This window comes from Triticum dicoccoides, chromosome 2A, assembly GCF_002162155.2.
Source record: "Triticum dicoccoides isolate Atlit2015 ecotype Zavitan chromosome 2A, WEW_v2.0, whole genome shotgun sequence".
NCBI lineage: Eukaryota > Viridiplantae > Streptophyta > Magnoliopsida > Poales > Poaceae > Triticum > Triticum dicoccoides.
Genome location: NC_041382.1, coordinates 291,734,722 through 291,755,945, shown reverse-complemented (window position 1 = coordinate 291,755,945; position 21,224 = coordinate 291,734,722). Strand labels below are relative to the sequence as shown.

Genomic DNA, 21,224 nt, shown 5'->3' with positions numbered 1-21,224 from the left:
ATCATCATTCCATAACCGGCTTACAGATGGGACCGATGAAAAGATCAGCAGGCCATCTCAGCGATCAGTTACCAGTGTTACCAGAGGACCGAAGGGACGCTCACAGCGGTACAGAGAGTACAGAAGGACCTCCCTCCCGAGTCCGACCCACCACGTGCCGTGGTGCGTGAACCCACCAAGTCAAAGAAAACCCGACCTCCTCCTTGACGCCATCAATACCTGCAAGATCCGGAGGAGCTCCCTCAAGCTGTTGCTGTGCTCCTGGCCCTCATCGCGTCGGCGGCCTCGGACGCGGCTGATGTGGCCATCGTCGCCGCGGCCCCGGTTCTAGCGGGATGAGCTGGGCAAGGAGAGGCTCGCTTCGCCACCGCCATTAAATCCCGCAAGAGCCATCCCAGCGCAGTCGATTCAGCCTATGCGCATGTTGCTGGTCTGCTTGGCGCCCTTGCACAGCCGGACTAGGACACACCAAACGCGGCCGTCCCCGCCCCAGCGGTGGCCTCCGTTCTAGCCGGATGTCCTCGGGAATGAGAACCTTGCAGGCATCCCCTTGGCTCCTCGGCGTCGCCATCAATGCCCAAGGTACGTGAATCTTACTCTGTTCTTCAGACTTTTTAGACTGCAGTTTTTTATCCCTGACATTTCTTCAGTTTCATCAAACTTCTACTACCTACCGTCAACCATCGTGTGTCACACTTGCAGAGTCCTGAAGTGTAATAATTTCTTGGCGCTTACTGGTAGCTCTGAGGTGCTTTCTAGCTTCAATAGGGTGAGGACGGTGACCTACGGACTGGACTACAACAACAACGCTTCTGCAATTGAAGCCCTGTTGTTCTTCTGTAGATTTAACTTTCCTCACACCAACCGTACACAGTCCACTGCTTCAAGCCCTCTACGGCCCAATTCTAGAATCATCCTACACTGTTTATCTTCTCCGTTGCCATTTGGGACCAGGGAAAACCTTTCTGCTGTAGGTAATTAATGCATGACGCTCCACTTCCACTCCCCACTATATATCTCAACAAGAAACTGATGGATCCCCATATAAAGTGCTTACCCCGCTTTGGTACATCCTCCAGTATGGTTGGATGTTTGCCATGGGCACTCATACTTGCCGCTGGTGAACAACTCCCTCCCCTGTCCTCTACATTCGGACATTCCCGATGACATATTGCCGGTTGAATCACAAATCTGGATTTATTCAGATACTAGATGACTTGAACGCCCGAGCCATAATCTTAGCTGTTCTTCCCTCGCTGCATACCCAAGCGTGTCAGGTACACATTGTTCCCATCCATTGCTACTTCTTCATCTTTGTGTACTTGATTAATATTTAAATCTAATTTAGCTTGATCGAACACATAGCCTTGCATACATTGCCTATACTGGATTTTATTGCTTGATCCAGATCTGAATTTCATTTTGCTTGATTGAAGAATATATCCTGGAATTGTATCTCCTTACCCTATCATGTCCATGGTGCTACTAAGGCCACAAGCTGACTACTACTGCCTTCAGACCCGCATTTCTCCTTTTATCTCATATATGCATGTGCGTGTCATCAAATATTTGGTTCTCCTTTCTGTTTTGCGACTCATTCATATCAACGGTTATCAGTTTGATGCTGAACAATCTATTAATTTGTGATGCTCCTCCTGGCCTATAGGTATTCGACTAAATGTTGTTGCGTAAATTTATCTCGAGGTAATTTGTGTGTCAATCAATTCGATACTTTGTATGCCTCCTGTATTTTTATCGAATCGAAGGTTAACATAGTTTCTTGACTTATATTTGTTGTTTGTTGTCCCCATACAGGAATCCTCTCTGTTTTATTGTAGGTTAATTGGCTGTTACCTTCTGATCGACCAATGTTGTTCTTGACTAGCCTACAGGTAATAATATCAATGTTGGCATACAAAGTTTTTTCCTACTAACGTGTCTCTAGACCCCGTGTAGTTCAAATACTCTATTTTTTAGACATTTGTGTTGTATTGTTGAAAGGCAAACTACTTTAGATCATCCCTTGCCTTTCTAAGAGAATTACCGAATGTACAACATGGTTACTGTACCGTATCAGAAATGTAGATTGTATGTACCAGTTGTTCTACTGATGTGCATGTGATCTCATGTTTAGAATCGTAAATGCAATCATCCTTACATCATTTATGCTATTCGGCAATATACTGGAGGCACTTACTAATTCGCATGGCAGGCTATTATATGTACCAATGTATTTGCTACACCATCAACTACCTTTTTCCAGTGACTATATATCTATTTTTGAAGGGTTCCCGCAGCAACGCGCGGGGAATCATCTAGTTCTATGTATAGGTTTGATACACTTGTGTATCGAGAAATAAGGATCCTGTCACTCCCGCGCCTCCTGAGAGCTCAGCGATCGTGGGCCGTCCGATGAGTTCGCTTGATGTGTTTCCGTCCGTCCGATCGCGCTACCGATTGATCTCAGCCGCCGGATCGGAACAAAATACTGTAGCAATGAATAGTTACCGTTCCCATGATGTTTTTGACCGTGTATCGCTGATGTGTGGGGTCTCTCGGTGGTGGGCCTCGCGTGTCATTCGCTGTGGCTGGGGCGCGTCCCGTGTGGCCCGTCGGCGCTCTGCAGAGGTAAAAATCCCGTGCCACCGCCGAAATTCCCATGCCCCACCGAGGGCAATATTGGGATTTCGCATAGCCTCCCGCCTCGTGGCTTCTACCGATTCGTGGCCTCGTCCCCAATCGGCGGGACGACTAGGTTTCTGTCGCCGCGTCTCCCTTCTCTCTCTCGCTCGCATCTCTCCATCGCTCCTCCTTCTCTTCGCGCAGCCGCCGCTCCTCTCCGCCTCCCTCCTCCTCCACAGGATTGCGGCCTTCCCTCCCTTGTGCTATCCTCTCACGGCCATGAACGGCGGCGAGCTCGCCGTTGCCTTCATCGGGAGGAGAGCGGACCGACGGACCTGGAGCATCCCCATCGACGGGAGGAGCGGGAGGAGCGCGGGAACCGCCGGCGCCCCTTCGGCAACCAGGTCTTCTCCCTCGCCAGCCGCCGTGCCCCCGTCAAGCTGTCACATCGTCGGGAGGAGATGAATCACTGCTCTCCCTGGAGGAGAGGGTCGACGGGAGCTAGCGAGACGGATCTGCAGCGCTCGCCTCACCTCAGGTGCGCCGCGCCGCCCTCTCTTCCGTTCGTCCTTCCTCTGCTCGCGGGCGTTCCTTCTAGCTTTGCTGATTTCTTGGTCGTGCTGCAGTTGGTTCCGGATCCGACCGCACATCTCGCATCCGCCGTCCAGTTTCCCTGCTTGTTCTGTACCTGTACGTGGCTCACGCGTCATTTTATTTTCGATTGCATAGGGTGGTGCCGGGTGCGTGGCTGTTGTTCCTTCGGAATTGGCCGGCCTACCTCGTGGGTGTCAATCCAGGTGCTCTTCTTCGCCGTCTACTCGATGCACTGCATGCCCTGCAGTTAACAATCTTTTCATATTTCTAGGAGTCATGATGTGTTATTTCCTTTGAAATGGATGATTTGCTTATATGTGTTTCATAACCTGCTTTGAATTGTACGACTGACTGCTTACTAGATTGGATTATACATGTTTGATTCTCTGCTTTCAACTCTACGGGTGCCTGCTTATTAGCCCTGGAAAATGATTGGCTTCAGTGGGTGCATCTGTGTGTGGTCAGGGAATGGTGTAGAGACTCTTCGATCAACATAATGGCACTTACACTGTGTTATTTGTTGTTGGTTTGTAGCACAAGCTGACATTGTTTAACATCTTAGGTCGATGTGCTTGGCCAGAAGAAGGCATGGACGCCATCGACCTCGCCCGCCTCTGCACATTGCAGGTATAGCAGATCGTCCTCCCTTCTAATTTGTTTTCGTAGAATTGGATGAACACCCATGGTTCAGTTTGGGCTCATGCAATGTCTGTTCTTCTCGAATGCTTACTTTGGATGCGTCGTGTGAGTCAATGTTGATATTTTGTTCCTATTGATTTACAGGTTATACTAATGAAACTTTAGTTATTAAGGGTGTATAATATCTTGGAAGCTTAGTGTTGTCATTGAATGTTCTTCTGCATTTAAGCTAAAAAATGTTCATCTGCATTGATTTATTTTTAGTTGAGTATGAAGGAGCAAAGAGAGCTACATAATTCTTATTCTTCAGTATCCACGTGAATTAGTTTTCACATTGGTTTGTGTGCTGAAAGCTATTGAAACATATCCCTTGTATTGTCAAATGTTGTGTTGTGTGAATCATTTCTTTGTTCTGGATGTCCTCGGCAAGAATGGAGCATGGACCTTAACGTCCCTAGGTATAGCAGATCCTCATCCCTTCCTTTTCTAATTTATTTTCATATAATAGGATCAACACCCACAGTTCAGTCTGGGTTCATAAAGTGTGTGCATTTATCTCCATTGCATTTCTCACAATCTGAAAATTCTTGCTTACAGTTTGTTAAGGTGAAGAATTCTGCTTAGGCTACTATTTCTTTTTTGAGTATGAGTTCATTTTCCTTTTCCATGGGATGGCTATGATTGAAAAACTCTCTTAAGCTTCTATTCTCGCTCTATACAGTTCCTTTTAACTCTGAACCGAATGAAAAATCTGATGGGACTGCACATATATCTTGCACTGAATCTGGCCATATGTTTAAGTAAAATAGTTCAGGTTATAAGCCCGGCAAGAAATTAAATATAAGATGTGCTTTTGAATTGCTGACGACCAAAGTCCGCAAATAGACTATGGTCTTCTGATCTTTCAGCTTATTGCAGTAATATTATTCCTTCTTCTTTTCTCCAGGCAGAAAAGACATACTGATTTGAAGACCACCTCAATTGTTTGGGATCTGGATTGTCTGTACATATTTTGTTGGTGGTTGGCAGATCTGGTCCATCATAATCTTTGTCCTGCTACCATGCAGTTCTATGTACCATGCAATTTTTCCCCTCCATCCTGGTCTCAAGGTAGCTACTACTGCTCCTCAGTAACCACTCCCTCCATTTTTTAGAAGATCACTCCCTCCATTTTGTTTTGCTCCTTCTCTTGAACAAATATTAATGTACTAGAATTTTTTCCAAATTAAATGGTGCGTGTATAAATGTTTTTTCGACAATTTTCGCAATCTGTAGTTACCATATCTTGTAGTGTCACAAGCTATGCCCCATCCTTGTATGTTATGTCAGAATTTAGAACCTCTAGCACTGATTTTTGGAGAGTGTGCTTACAAGATGGTTTAATTTCTTCTCATGGAGGTGTGATTATGATTTGCTTACAGATTTTTTAAGTATCCGATTGGCTGAGTGCTTGGAATATGTACACCTAAGGTGTCCGTTCACCCTTTTGTATTATCTAAATCAGTGTGAGTGTTTTATTACCTTAATCCTGAATCGCGTTGTGGTTCATGTTCTTTATTTCAAGTGATAATAGCTGTGATTGACTCACTAGGGTGACCATGTCTTAGTGAGAAGCACCATAGTAGCCTTTTGTAAGTGGACAAGAGATATCATTGTTTGTGGCTTTATACATTTTTAGATAAGTGGATTTACTTATGCAAGTAACTATGGTATCTACATAGACTGCATGTTTGCTCATATTTGCCTTGTGTTTTAGGCCAAAGGGGAAGATGTTAGAGATGCCCTCCTAGCAACAGGAGAATACCACCTCATGTCAATCATCTACCGTTTCCATAACAAATTTGCATCCATTTCTTTAGATACTGCCGAGGGAGCGGCTGATGGAGGCGCTCTGCAAATGGTGTACGAGTCAAGGAGATCCACCGCAAGCGGCTCATGATGGGCGCATTGGGGATTAGATCTCCGTTGGAAAGATGCATCCAGGCCTGGCCACCTCTCCAGCACGACATGCCAGCCAGTTCTCTCTTACCCCTCCTTCCACACCATATCGTCGTCTCACCCACCAGTAAGGCTCTCTCCACTCCCTGATCTCTATTCTTTCCATCGCGTTAGCTTACAGGGCCTGGTTTGGTTGATGCTAAAATGTGATGAGGTGGGGGTGTAGCGGTCTGCATCCATGCACTGCTCGGCATCACCAGGTCGTTGACACAGATCCAAGTGCCCATGCTGTTCAACACGCCGCAGCTCTTGCCCACAGATCCTCGAGTATCAATTGGCATGCCTTTGGTAGCAGTAGCCCCCATTTGATAGTTTTCTATTTATAGACTGAGAAGCTTTCTTTTACTTGAGAACTGAAGGGATCATGTTACCTAGCGCAAGGGGAATTTTCTTTGTACATATTGATTTATTTACATCAGTACATGTATATCAGATACACGATTTATGGCTCAGCTCATACCTGATCCATATGAACTGGGAAGCTTTCTTTTATTCTTAGACATATATCAATCCATATGAACTGGGAAGCTTTCTTTTCTTATTATTTAACATAATGTTTTGCTAGCAGTTAAAATAATCCTAAACAATTTGGAAACATATAGCTTTGAATAGACATTATTTTGCTGAAGAGTTCAGTCCATGCATGTTTGGTTCCTATCAGTTTAGTTAGTGGCCTATATGAATTCGATTTGGCCCACAATATTTTTGTACAGTTATTGTTTTGCTAGCATATATTCTAAATTTAATTTTGTTAGCTCTTATCTGGTGTTCTTTCTTATAATATCTTTTTATCTGACGCAAGCTTACTCTGTTCACGAGAGTTTCTCCATGTTTATGAAGAAAATATTTGGGTTCAGAGCACCTTCGCATATATGAATTTGTTTTCTAATTCTTGCTGGTCAGTCACAAAGCATTAATTTTTGTTTTCTTTATAATTTTTCAGGAGTAATGGAATGTTAATTGGCTGGCTGGTGGTGGCATGTTCAAGTATGGGAAATGATGAGCTCCTACTTTTTATGCCAGCCCTATGCCGTAGGTCAGCTGCGACCTTTTTCCCCACAAGTTGGTGATAATCAGTTATCCTCTAGAGGGAATTGTGATTGTGATTAGTATCTTTAGACATTAGCCATATTCATCAGTACTCATCGTTTCTTTCATTTCTTCTCATTTTTAAATGTATTGGCCTCTGGTATATACAGCTGAAATCGATGTGCCAAACAACAAGAAATATCTAGCTCCCTTCGTGTACGCTTCTCTGCCACAACATGGGTGCAAAATTAGAAGAACAACTAATCTGTCTTTATGGTGCATGCTTAATTGAATTAATGTGTCCTTGTTGGTGCATATATCTAGCTCCGATTGGTTCTTGGTTTCTCTGACTATTAGAAATTAGCCGAATTAATGTGATCTTATTTAAAATTTTGGCGGAGTAAACATTCACAGAGACCTAATTAAGATTGATTAAACTTATATTATATGTTTGTTAGTTCCTTTATACTCCAAAAGAAAAAAAACATGACTAACAAAACTCTGTCAATGATCAATAATGCAGTGTATAATAATTTATAAGAACAAGTACGATCTCAAGTGAACCTTTTGTTGGAAACGTCTGTTTCTAATTGAACTATAGCCTATAAAAATAATTATAGCAAGGTTGTGTTTACATTTGTACCAGCAAGTAAATCCACTATCAACTGCATTGTGCAATAATGGTAAATAGCTTGTTGATTCAGACAGTTGTGAAACTCAACTGACAAATGTAGGATGAATGGAGCAAACATCAATGACCGCATACAGATTAATGACGATGAGGTGTTAGTTCCCACCCACAGATTAATGACGATGAGGTGTTAGTTCCCACCCCTATTTGTTATGATCGCTTATGGATCGGAATTTGTTGGATTAGTATATAGCACACGTTGCCGTTCCTTGCTTAATAGACATGCACTGCTCTGTTTGTCATGGCCGCTCTGCACTAAATGTATGATGTTTCACTTCAGCCTGAGTCTTCTGTTCAATAATTGTTGTTTCTCCCTGAAACAAAACTGGCACTTTGTACGATTGATTACTCAGAGAGCCACAATCACACAAGGAAATCTAAACAGCCAGCTGGGTATTGACAAGAAGTACCAATTTAAGAGGACCGTGAGAGAGCTTGGAGGGAAGAACACACTTGATGACCATATTTGGTGCCTTTTGCTGCAAATAGTGGAAGTCTTTTAGCGAGCATATATTCATGTCAAACTGATATGCCACTGACTCTTTGATTGCCTGATCCTGTTCTTCCTTTGCTGTAAGGCTCGGCATAAAGAACACATTCGAGGACCATTCACGACACCTTCTGGAGCAAATAGTGGTAGTCTATTGGTAAATATATATTCATGTGAAACTGAAATTGAGAACCTTAGATGAACATTATTTCCTGTTAGTGGATTGATAGTTGTACTGAATCTTGCCCTATGTACATGCCCATCCTGAAACATATATATATTAGGTATTATCGGGTGAGCATAAGTGTACATATTCTATACAAGTATTACCAGACTGGATACAATTGGATCAGGTGGGTTGCGGTAAGCTGCACTTACTATCCTTTCTACTAATGCATCATAGCATCTGATCTTTACCCGCTCGGCCTTGTCATTGGGACCGGCACCCTTGCACCAAGGTGCGCTCGGCCTTGTCATTGGGACCGGCACCTTGCACCAAGGCGCGACCCCGATCTAGTTTCCTAGATTGTAGGATCCATAACGGCACGCCCTGGCTTGCGTGCCGACTCTGATGGGCTTCCCCTTGTATATGATGTACTCTCTGTAACAGAATCAATCATCGAGAGTTATTCACTCCAACTCCTCCCCTTTCCCCTTCTCTTCCTCTCTCCACCTTACTCGAGCGGGGCCGAGGACACGAGCAAGTCGTCGATGCACCCTCCGACGAGCACCGGTGAAGAGAGCGTGCCTAGGAGCTTCGCCAAGTTCATCTTCGCCCCCCACGTCCTCTACATCGCCGTGGGACGCCAAGATGCCGACGCCGTCTTCCTCTTCTTCTCCCTCGGGTGAGAGCGTCTCCGCCTAAATTCGCCGTCGACGATCTTCCCCTAGCCCGTTCGACGACCCCGAGCACCTCTACATGAGCATCCGAAGCTTCCCAATCCCTCTTGCATGTCGATTCCATCCTCTGTACGTCGGTCTAGCCGTGGCAGGACGATGACTGTCGTGCCTCACCCTGGTCGATGTCGAATTGGGCCGATGCTCTGTTCCGCTGCACCCGCACCTTGCAGCACCCACACAAGCACGCGCCTGGCCGAGCGATTGCTCAAGGTCGTGGCCGAACGCCTCGACCAGCAAGGCCAGCCCTTGTTTGGTTCGTCTTTGTTTCAGTTTTTCGCTGATCTTTTGATCACCGAGCCGCTCTCATAGCACAACCACCCATCCAGCCTGCTACTCATCGCACGCATGCTCCAGACACACGCGCGGCTGCACCTCCGCAGCACATGCAAGCCCCACGCCTCCTCCGTGCAATGTCTTTGTTCCAGCCAACAACCATGGCCGTGATCTCTGAACTCTTGCACACGGCCGCCCCTTGCTGCACCCACAAAGGCACTGCACGTACACCCTCGCTTCCACACCCGCATGCAAGCACCGCCGCGCGGCCCCAAGGCACCGAGGCGAGCACCTGCTGCTTGTTGTTGAGCTCCGTCGCGAGCACAGCCAAGGCCAACCCTTGTTTCTGTTGTTTTGTCAGGTTCGCTGAAGCTATAGGTTCAGATAGTGCTCTTCTATTAAGTGTCCGTGAATTCAGTGCAGGTCCTACTGTTTAGCCCAGCTCGCGGGCACGCAGGCGACCAGGGATCAAATCCACACTCGCACAACCCTTTTACACCAATTTTTGCTTCACCCGGATCAAGCTTTGCTCTTGTTTCATATTCTGTCAAGTCATTCTTTTGCACAAACAAATCAGCAGCCAAATGGTTGTTCAGCCACGCACATATCCCGATTTTTTTATAAATAATAATTAACAATCACATAATTACGAAACTGAGAAAGGATTGGTCTAAATCTGAAAAATAGGAAGGACGCTGTTTTCCTCAGCGTCCAGGTCTGGACGTTACGCACAGCGTTCTGGCCTGGACGCTACTGTCAACATCGTCCCTGTATCTGGTTCGATTCGCTGCTATGAAAAAGATTAAACTGAATCGTTCTCCTCAAACAGACGGAAGATTTGTCGCTTGTAAACCCTAGAACGCATGGAATCACCGCTCGTCAACCTCGCCATGTCCTAACCAGCCCCAGAACTCGACGTCTCTGATCACGGTACCCCTATCTCTCTTCTATCGAAACCCATGGTGCAAGATGGGCATAGAGAATTTTGATGTGTGGTTGGGCATTTGGACCTTGTATTGAAGCTGTTCCTCACATTCGACCTGTAATAAGTGTCGATGCTTCATTTCTATCGGGAAGGTACAAGGGAAGGTTGCTAATGGCTTGTGGATATGACGCTAATAACCAACTAATACCTCTTGTTTTTGCCATTGTGGAGAAAGAGGATGCATCAAATTGGGGCTAGTTCATGAGATGGCTTCGGAGGGAGGTAATTGGTGTTGGAAAGTTCGTGTGTGTCATTTCAGATCGCCACAAAGCAATCAAATGGGTGTTTAAGCAGCCACACATTGGTTGGAACGAGGATGCTGGTGAGTGTGTTCATCGATTTTGTTCCCAACATGTCGCAGAGAACCTATACAAATCTTATCGGGATGATAACATTTTGAAAATATTCAAGTGGGCAGTCAAGAAAAAGAAACCTCGTAGGTTTGAGGAGGGCATGTCATCTATTGCACATACTTGTCCCGATGCAATAACATATCTTAGAAAGGTCGGTAAGTATTTGCAGGAAGACAAAAATGAGAAAGAACAACCTGAAAAAGTATTTCAATGCATGGATGGGGGTTACCGTTGGGGGATCATGACCAGCAATGGGTCCGAGTCCTTAAACAATGTGTTTAGGCTTTCCCGAAGGCTCCCAGTGGCAGCGATTGTGGAGGAAACATTTTCAAAGTGTTTGGAGTGGTTTGTGGAAAGAAGGCGAAGTGCTCTTAACTTGGTTGATGATGGAAAGCAATGGTCCGAACGGGTGGACAAACTTTTGGTGAAAAGGGGTGACAAGGCAGGACATATGCATGTTATTTCATATGGCGATGAAGTTGGAATATTTGAGGTCAAGGTTGATCACGAGAGGGTTCCATTACGCCATGGGGATCATGTTGTTTTTATTCATAAAGGCTTCAAGTACAAGGTCATTTTGCGACCAAATAATGCTCCATCTTGCGAATGCCTAAAGCCGAACCTAACTGGTGTGCCATGTGCTCATGCTTGCTGTTTGCAAGTATCGGAATCTGAATGAAAATGAAATATTACACTCGTATTACTCTTCTCAAATGCTTGCAAACACTTGGGCTGGGCAATTTCATCCATATGGTAACCAAAATGAGTGGCCAACATATAATGGACCTACTATTGTTCCCGATGAGAAGTTAGTAAACCGTGGGCGTCATCAGCACAAAAGGATCCCGATGTACATGGATGAAATGCAAGGAAGGCGAATGGGGCACCAGGCCCGACGTTCCACAAGAGACAATAATCAAATAGGTATTGCAGCTTGCTATACGGTACTGGTTTATATGTAAAATTTATTTACATTTTATTTAACTTGTGTGTCTTACCTTTAGGCACATCATCTAGTCAAGGACAGATCTCATCGTCGAGTCGAGGAAAGAGGTTGAGTCAAGGGAAGAGCACATCATCCATAGGAAAGAGGTCGAGTCAAGGGAAGAGCATAGCATCTAAAGGGAGGAGATCAAATAAAGAGAAGACCACATCATCTAGTCGAAATTCTGACACTAGGAGTACCATCTGATGACTAGTATTCTGGGAAATTTTCATTAAATTTGGATTCAAACATCGACGGAGTCGTCCATTGTTCGTTCAGCCAAAAATTGGCCAAAATTTTGAACCAAAAATAAAAGTGTCCAGAAATTGTTGACCTTTTCACAAAAGTACAACCATATGATGACTACTATTCTGTGAAATTTTCAGCCAATTTTGAGTAACACATTGAGAGATTCGTCCATTCTTTGTTTTCAGCCATAATTTGGCCAAAATTTGAACCTGAAAAAAAGTGTCCAGGATTTTATGAAATTTTGACACAAGGACTACCATATGATGACAAGTATTCTGGGAATTTTTCATCAAATTTGGAGTAACACATTGAGAGATTCGTCCATTCTTCGTTTTCAGCCATAATTTGGCAAAAGAACTGAACCTGAAAAATGTGCCTAGAATTTTATGAAATTTTGACACAAGGACTTATATATGATGACTACTATTCTGTGAAATTTTCATCAAAATTTGAGCCACACATTTAGAGAATCGTCCATTCTTTGCTTTCAGCCATAATTTTGAACTCAGATTCATCTCACGCACGTTCAGTTTTAGACAAGGCAGGCTGCAACATGAGCTTAGCCAATGCGGAGTGACATGGCTTGAAAGGATTACAACCCATGTGTGGCCTATTACAAAGCATACTCACGAACTTTTTTTGTTGTGCAAAAGGAAACAAACATCTACCCTGTTACACTTCTAGAGATGAGCATATCATATCACTATATGCTCTCATTCTAATTTAGTACTTGTGAAGAACTCCTTGACTGAAATCTGGGAGCTTGAGTTGCATCTTGTGTTGTCCGTCCTCCATCTACCATGGCTTCACCAACATTGAGATATGTTGTAAAACCTCTCCCAGAGTATATCCAATCATTAAATACATCGGAGTTGCTTTCTTTCGGGGGGCTCGGTGGTTGAGCAATATCTGAAACATCATCATCAGATGGGATATCTTCGATCTTCAGCGGCAATCTAGCCTCAACGAGCATGCTTCGCAGCCTAGGCTCCAAGTTGAGATCCATCAAATTTCCTACACAAGACCTCAGTATAGATTTGCCTATCTTCTTGCATCCACTGGTAGTAGCACATTTGATCCCCCATGCAACATTCTTTATCTCACGTAGGCTCTACAAGTGACAATACAAATATTAAATCATGTGATTGTTACTGCATTGCAAATAAATAATGAAAATATTGCACACACTTACAATGTGAGCCAATGCTGGACCGCTGGGCATGTACCCGGTCCATTCGATGCTATCTCGAGGATATGGGATAGGTTTATCTAGGCCTCCTAAGCATTGTGAGTCAAAGAATATTGTGTACATACCATTTTGCTGGAACCAATGTCTGTAATCCGGTAAACTAGCTACATCAAAGGGAATATCCTCTGGCGCTACTCCTACTCGGACACGATCATACTCTTGAACATATTCTTGAACATACTTGGCATGGACTTCTTCCCAATTATGCGGTTTCCTTGCAGAATGTTTATTTTTTTCACAATTTGCGAACCTCTACCTCGCCGCGTGGAGGGGAAGGTGGAATGGCTTGTCTTAATCCGAATTGCCGCATCACCCTATTTGGATAGTGAAACTCTACAATCCAAAAATGTATGAGTGGTACTCTAGCAAACCACCAATTAGTACCATCATGTACTTCGACAGGCATCTCATCCAGAAGGCCTTCATATGGTTGCCATTCAATTGCACCTTCTTGAATCAAATCAATCTGATTTCGATAATATTCGGTACCTATATAGTTCATTTGCAAGTGAGAAAAAATAGTTTTCATAACATGAACAATGTATAATAGATGAGGTGAGTACAATATGATACCCGCATTATGTGGAACATCAAATTCATGTCCAGCACACCACTTTGCTCCAAATACAGGGTTATAATCCAAGTCTACTTCTCCACTTTCCTCATCTCCGGGCTCCTCCCTTTCTTTTGGCTTCTCAATAATATTTTTAGGGCGACCAAGTGGCAAATGGGACCAGGACCATAACTGTAGCAGCAACAAAGGCCCCGAAATTTCTAATCTCTCCTTCTCAGCCCCAATGCTCAACTGTCTATATAACATAGCAAGAACAGCTGCTCCCCAATTATACTCTGTTGGTTGCCATGCATTCTGCATAAACTGAAGATACATAGCTGGCACTCCATCTCGAGATGTATCAGTGAACACCGTGGAGCCAAGGATTTCTAGAACAATCGCTTGAGCATGCCAATGAATCTCTCGATCCATTGGATTATCCGGCATCACCTGGAAGCGTTCTCGTAGTTTACCTAAATTTAAAGAGTACTATGAATTCTTCACAGCAATATTGTCATCATCTTTCCGCCTTCTCTTTTGCTTCATGTGTTGTTCATCTATAGGAATCCCAAGTAACCTCTCAATTAATCCAGACCATGCAGCATCAGCTTTGCCAATAAGTGGTTTACCATGGATAGGCAACTCCCACAAACAACTCACGTCTTGTAGTGTAACGGTCATTTCTCCTACAGGTAAATGAAAAGTATTTGTCTCAGGCCGCCAACGCTCGACCAATGCTGATATCAAATATTTGTCGACATTGATTTTCTTCATTTTTGCAATTTGATAAAAACCAAGGTTCTCTAAGGCTGCTCTACATAGAGGATCCACTGGAATGCCAACACGGTGACACCGAACATTCAAGCAAATGTTACGCTACATTAAGATATAAAAAAGTCAGTTTTAGCCAACCATAAAGTGCAACAGACCACATGGAAATTCGATAAATACTCACATTTTCCCAAGATTTGGATATTTTATGTTGGCTGTGCGGCATCCATAATAAATCACTAAAACGCTGACTTGTATTCATTTCAGTACCCTGTTACAAGATAAAGGAACATTTAAGCAGTTCAAGTGAAATACCATGTCAATCATTTGCATTTATTCTTCAAAATACTACACTAGATGAACCTTAATTAGTCCTATTCTCTCATTGAGACTTGTGCTTTTCAAACAACTTAAAATTAGTAAAGCTGCATCATCAAGAATAGCAATCAATTACTCTCAACTTCTTACAAGGACCATGTTACACTCATGAAATTTCAGGAATACACATTTTTTTTGGTTTGATGCAGTATCAGTATCAATCCATCAATCACAAAAAGAGACAAGTAACGATATAAATAAATGAGATTTGCTAGCATCTATTGTAGTGTGCCATTCAATTGGAGATCAGGAAGAATCGTATACCAGTTTCAGAGAAAAATACAGTGCCTACCTGTGGTGCTCTCCTGCGGGCGACGATTGATGTTGCGAGGCTTGCTGGGACGAGGAACGGACCAGATGTGGACACTGCGGTAGAGAGACGAGAGGTGGGCCGTCACGTCCGTCGGACTCGCTGCGAGCGCAACCTAGTCAGGTGGTGGACGAGGGGATGAGGCAGAGGTGGGAGGCTGCCATGAGGCGGTGCGCGAGGGAATGACGCAGAGGCGGCCTTGAGGAGGTGAGCGAGAGATGAGGTAGAGGGCTGAGGCGGCCAGGGAGAGGCGGAGGTCAGCGGCGGAGGCGGCCGGGAAGAGGCGGAGGGTGGCGGCGGCGGCCGTGGAGAGGAGGCCGGGGGGAGGAAACGCCCAAACCAGAGTCAACCGGCTACTAGGTTGCCAGTGGGGCCAACCTAACTGTGGACGTAGTTGATATTAGCGTCCAACTCTGCACGTCGATTGTACTAGCATCCGCCCTCGGACGCTATAAGGCCCAGCGTCCATACTATTTCTCAAATTAGTAATAATGGTTTCCCAGTTTCGTAATTACGTGATTATTAATTATTATTGATAAAAAATCGGCACATATCTAGGAGGTCCTGTGATCAAATTGTTAGCATGGCCCAGGAGATCGATGGATACACACACGTGAGTACGCAGTGGACACACCTACACTTCTCATGTAATACACAATGGAGAGGAAGGACACAAACGCGCAGAGCTTTTCTGGCACACGCACTTGTGCCTTTTCTGTATTCCTCATCTCAAATAGCAAAACTGGTTACACGCCTATTTAAAGGGAAATATGCAATGCTCGCATGGCCAAGCCACAACGGCTTGATCCGTTTCTCACTCTCCACTACCTGCATGCACCCACGTTCTCTTGTACGGCTTCTCCTCAACGGCCACACGACCAGGCCAAACTTGATCCATGCATGTAGCTTCCCACTATTCAACTTGACTAATCCTAACAACTCGTGCATGCACTACTTCACTAATGACTTGCAATCTGGCCGCTGACTGCACTCTCTGTATCGCTTAGTGTTGTCTCTCTTGCCGGTATGCCCCTCTGCCATTATCACGTGCATGCAACTAGCTAGAACTTAGTCAGCTACTAAAACAACATCACGCAATCCAAAATAAACATGATCTAATCATCTACTCTTGGCACTAATAACAAGATTAGTTCCAACAATCACCTCCCCAATCTTGTTATTATTTATTTCTCTCTAGAACCCCATGGTCGTCGATGTCGTCGGTGCAACACGGAGATGGCCGCCAATGCCATCTTGTCCCGCCGATTCCCGGCGTCGCCGCTGGCCTCCACGAGAGATGCACCTCCTACCCCTTCACCACGAGCGTGCCGCCATTGCAAACTCGCTGCCACATCTGCTCCACCGGTGTCGCAATTCGCCGGTGGCTCACCTCCATGTTGTCGCCGATAACGCACCTTGTCGACGACTCGGACATGGAACTCCTCATGGCAACGGCCTCCGCTCCATGGCCATCACCTCCTTGCCGCCGGTGGCACAACTTACCGGGCAGCATACCTTTCACCATCGCTCGTGACGCAGCTCGAAGAGGAAGGAGACTCGGACCTCGACACACCATGCTCTCGTGCACCACCACCTTGTGGCAGCCGCGCCATGTCGAACCCCGACCACGCCATATGGGCGAGGTTGAGCCCCTCCGGCGACCCGACGAGTGTGGTGAAGTGCACAAACGTTCTCTCACCATGGCTCTGAATACCAAGTGTTGGCATGGCCCAGGAGATCGATGGATACACACACGCGAGTACGAAGTGGACACACCTACACTTCTCATGTAATACACAATGGAGAGGAAGAGCACAAACACGCAGAGCTTTTCTGGCACACGCACTTGTGCCTTTTCTGTATTCCTCATCTCAAATAGCAAAACTGGTTACAAGCCTATTTAAAGGGAAATATGCAATGCTCGCATGGCCAAGCCACAACGGCTTGATCCGTTTCTCACTCTCCACTACCTGCATGCACCCACGTTCTCTTGTACGGCTTCTCCTCAACAGCCACACAACCAGACCAAACTTGATCCATGCATGTAGCTTGCCACTATTCAACTTGACTAATCCTAACAACTCGTGCATGCACTACTTCACTAATGACTTGCAATCTGGCCGCTGACTCACTCTCTGTATCGCTTAGTGCTGTCTCTCTTGCCGGTATGCCCCTCTGCCATTATCACGTGCATGCAAGTAGCTACTCCCTCCGTTCCTAAATACTTGTCTTTCTAGGCATTTCAACAAGTGACTACATACGGAGCAAAATGAGTGAATCTACACTCTAAAATATGTCTACATACATTCGTATGTAGTAGTCATTTGAAATGTCTAGAAAGACAAATATTTAGGAACAGAGGGAGTAGAACTTAGTCAGCTACTAAAACAACATCATGCAATCCAAAATAAACATGATCTAATCATCTACTCTTGGCACTAATAACAAGATTAGTTCCAACACAAATCCTAGATAGCCTCAAATCTTTTCTATTTCTCCAGTTTTTTTCCCAATCGTGCACATCCTCTTCGGTCCAACTCTGTTGCTGGGCTTGCACAGTGCATTGCATTTGGCGTGTATATGTTTTTTCTATCCCCTGCAATTTAATATTTGTCCAGTGTATTTCATATTGCTTTGCCACTATTTTGAAATGTGCCTAATTAAATAACCGTGCATCGGATTTAAACATGTCATATATGCATCTTGCTCAGATTTTCATGTTCTTTAACAAGTATGCAACTTTCATCCATGCTAAGATGTTTAAACTTGTTGTTTGCATTATTTTTGCATGAATGATGTGTTAAAATGGTTTATTTCATAACTAAATAACCGTAGCTATGTTTGATATGAACTTTACATGTAAATAAGGTAGAAAAATACATAGTTTAACATGGTGGCATTACTTTGCATGTTTAAAAAGTCTAAAATATGGTTTAGGGCAGAACAGTACAAAATCCGAATATTGCATATCCCAACAAGTAAACATGTTCCAACAAGGAACAACATCTCCATGTTCCAACAAGGAACAAACTTCAATCTTCACCTGCAACTAATAACGCTATAAGAGGGGCTGCGCAAAGTGGTAACATAGCCAAACAACGGTTTGCTAGGACAAGGTGGGTTAGAGGCTTGGTTCAACAATATGGGAGGCATGATAAGCAAGTGGTAGACATCGTAGCATTGACATAGCAAAAGAGCGAGCATCTAGCAAAGCAAAGATAGTAGTGATTTCGAGGGTATGGTCATCTTGCCTGAAATCCCGCAAGGAAGAAGAACGAGTCCATGAAGAAGACAAACGGACGTAGATGAACGGTTCCTCACAAGCATGACGGTACCGGAACCAACCCGAAGAAGCAACACCGGAAAGAAGCAAACAACATAGTAAACAACCACGGCATGAACATGGCATGATGCACAATTAAGTATGATGCATGTCCGGTTTAATGAAACATGGCATGGCAAAAAGCACAAACAATTCTACAAATTAAGTGGAGCTCAATATGCAACGAGTTGCATATTGACAAAAAACCACATGACTTATTTAGTTCTCTCTCGTTTATGTACCCAACAATATTAAATATTGTTAAACATGGCAAGAGGTGAAGCAAAGTAAACTACCTATCTAGTCAAGTTTAAATGAGGCCGGAAGCACGAACAACAAATCCGGAAACTCCTCATGTGCATATATTAGATTAGGTCCTGTTCTGCCCTAAACCATATTTTAGAGTTGTTTACCATGCAAAACAATGTCACCATGATAAACTAGGCAAAATTCTACCCCATTTACATATAAAGTTTATTAAATTCTGAGTTACGGTTGAATAGTTATGAATTAAATCATTTTAACATGGCATTTATGCAAAATTAAACAAACAACATTTTAAACATTTTAAACATGGATGAAAGTTGCATATTATTAAACTAGACAAAATTCTAAGCAACTTTCATATATAAATCATTTTAATCCGATGCACGAATTGTGAGTTATTATATGCATGAACATGAGGGTCTTTTCTGTAAAACTGCAGTCTCAGGAAAAATCGTTAAATCGCAGATCTGGGAAAAAAAGGCTATGGGCTGAAACTGCACATGGGTCAACAGTGCAAAAGGAGAGGGGGCGGCTCACCCATGGGCCTCGGCCCGGTCGGTGGAGAGGAGGCCGGGCAGGGCGGCTGGGTGCTGGGCCTTGGGTTGGGCGCGACCCACGCGCAAGCGTTGACGAGAAACTGAGGCAGATCGGGCGCGTCTCATACTGCTCGCATACAGGGAGCAACGGCGGCGGACTCCGGCGGCGCGGAGGTGCAGCGGGGTCGAGGAGGAACGGGATCCGGCCAGAATGGACACGGGGCGGCGTGAGCTTCCCGGATCCGACAACGGGGAGGCCGGATCGGGCGGCTAACGACGGACTTCGGCGACGGCAGCACAGATCCAAGCCCATGGCGTCTCTGCAGGCAGAGGGGGAGAGAGATGGTGAGACCTGCGAGAGAGAGAGAGGAGAAGGAGAAGGCGACGGGGGCTCTGCCTGGGGTCGGCGGCTAAGCTCACCGGCGGCGGGGTCGCTGCGCGGTGTGGGACGGCGATGCAGGCGCGGGCGAGGAGGAGCGCTCGGGGAGGCGCCGGCGGCCTGGAGCAGGGGCGCGGGGCTCGCAGGTTGGGCCCAGATGGGCTTCCCAGGGTCCGATGCGGGTCCTGGCGGGCCCACGGGCTTCGCGGCGGCGCGGGGAGACCAGGGGGTGAGGTGGAGGCGTGAGAGTGGCCCTTGGCGGCGGCACAGGTGGAGGTCTGCCCTGTGGGGCGGCGCCAAGTGGAGAGGAGGGGCTGGAGTGGCGCGGAAATGGAGGTGGGCGGCGGCTGGTTGAAGATTGGGGCACGGATTTCAAGGGGGAGGAAGGAGAAGACCAAAAATGGCAAGGGGGGCTGCTATATATAGCAGGAGGAGCTAGGGTTGGGGGTTTTAGTCCGTTCCGGAGCCGTTCGATCTCGATCGGACGATCCGGAGCAGAGGGGCTTAGATAGGGGGGCTAGTGGGCTGTGAAGAGAGGTTGGGCTGAGATGAGATGAGAGGAGTGTAGCCCGGCAACTGTTTTTGGAGACCGAAAACGTCCGACGTTAGACCGGCTACTATTGCCGCTATATTTAATGGTTGGACTATCAAACGAACTCCGAATGCGATGAAACTTGACAGGCGGTCTATCTACACTAAAACAAGACCACACGCCAACTTCCAACCCATTCCGAGAACATTTTTCGGCCACTAATAAAATAATATTTCGGACATGCCACGAGCGCATGCGAGTGTGGTTGGGCTCAGAACGGACAACAGACGAAACTGGGGAAACCCGGACGGATGCATGTTTTGAAAACATGATGATGCAATGCACATGATGACAAGATGAAATGCAACACGCAAGTAAATGACATGGCAACAACAGCGAATAACAGGACGACACCTGGCACATCGGTCACGGGGCGTTACACCACCAACCTACTACGCCGACTGCTTCCACACGTTCCTCCCCCACCGGATCGCCCACCTACTGCCCCACATCCTCCTCGACTGCAGTGCCCACTTCCATCGGCTCCCTCCAATCCAGCTCGCCCCCACGTCCAGCGCCAATCATCTCGGACCCACCAGCTGCTCAATCCACCTCGCGATCCACCCTTGTCGGCTCTGCCTCCCCCACCGCCCGGTCCACCGCATCTACTTCGCAGTCTGAGCCCTCCACTCCGAGTCTGCTTCGCCATGCACTACCAATCAAACCCCCACGTAACTCTCACCAGATGACCACGCGCGCCAAACGTGGCTATTGCATGCCTCGCCGCTTATTCCTAGCCACCACTACACCTCCTCTCTCCCCCATTCCGGCCACCTATAAATCAGCCCTCAAGGACCCAAATTGGCAACAAGCAATGCGTGATGAATATTTTGCTTTAATGAATAACTCCACTTGGTCTTTGGTGCCTAAGCCTGCATGTGTGAACATGGTGACGGGAAAATGGATCTTTCGTGATAAATTCAATGCGGATGGCTCTCTTGCTCGATACAAGGCACGGTATGTGGTCCGTGGCTTCACTCAATAAGAAGGTGTCGACTATGATGAAACTTTCAGCCATGTGGTCAAGCCCTCTACGATCCGTGTTGTTCTCAGTCTTGC

General features: G+C 45.6%; 1 long non-coding RNA gene across 7 annotated transcripts; it reads left to right on the top strand.

The window, feature by feature from the left end:
- Positions 1 to 2,736: 2,736 nt before the first annotated feature.
- LOC119354417 lies at positions 2,737 to 8,361 on the top strand. Of its 7 annotated transcripts, none has more exons than XR_005170890.1 (6): positions 2,737 to 3,160; positions 3,352 to 3,419; positions 3,779 to 4,965; positions 5,715 to 5,920; positions 6,797 to 6,889; positions 7,927 to 8,361. It is a non-coding gene; the product is annotated as an uncharacterized LOC119354417 (long non-coding RNA). The 7 variants fall into 7 exon arrangements; XR_005170888.1 differs by having other exon boundaries at positions 7,854 to 8,361; XR_005170886.1 differs by lacking the exon at positions 7,927 to 8,361 and adding an exon at positions 7,701 to 7,847 and having other exon boundaries at positions 6,797 to 7,665.
- Positions 8,362 to 21,224: the final 12,863 nt, after the last annotated feature.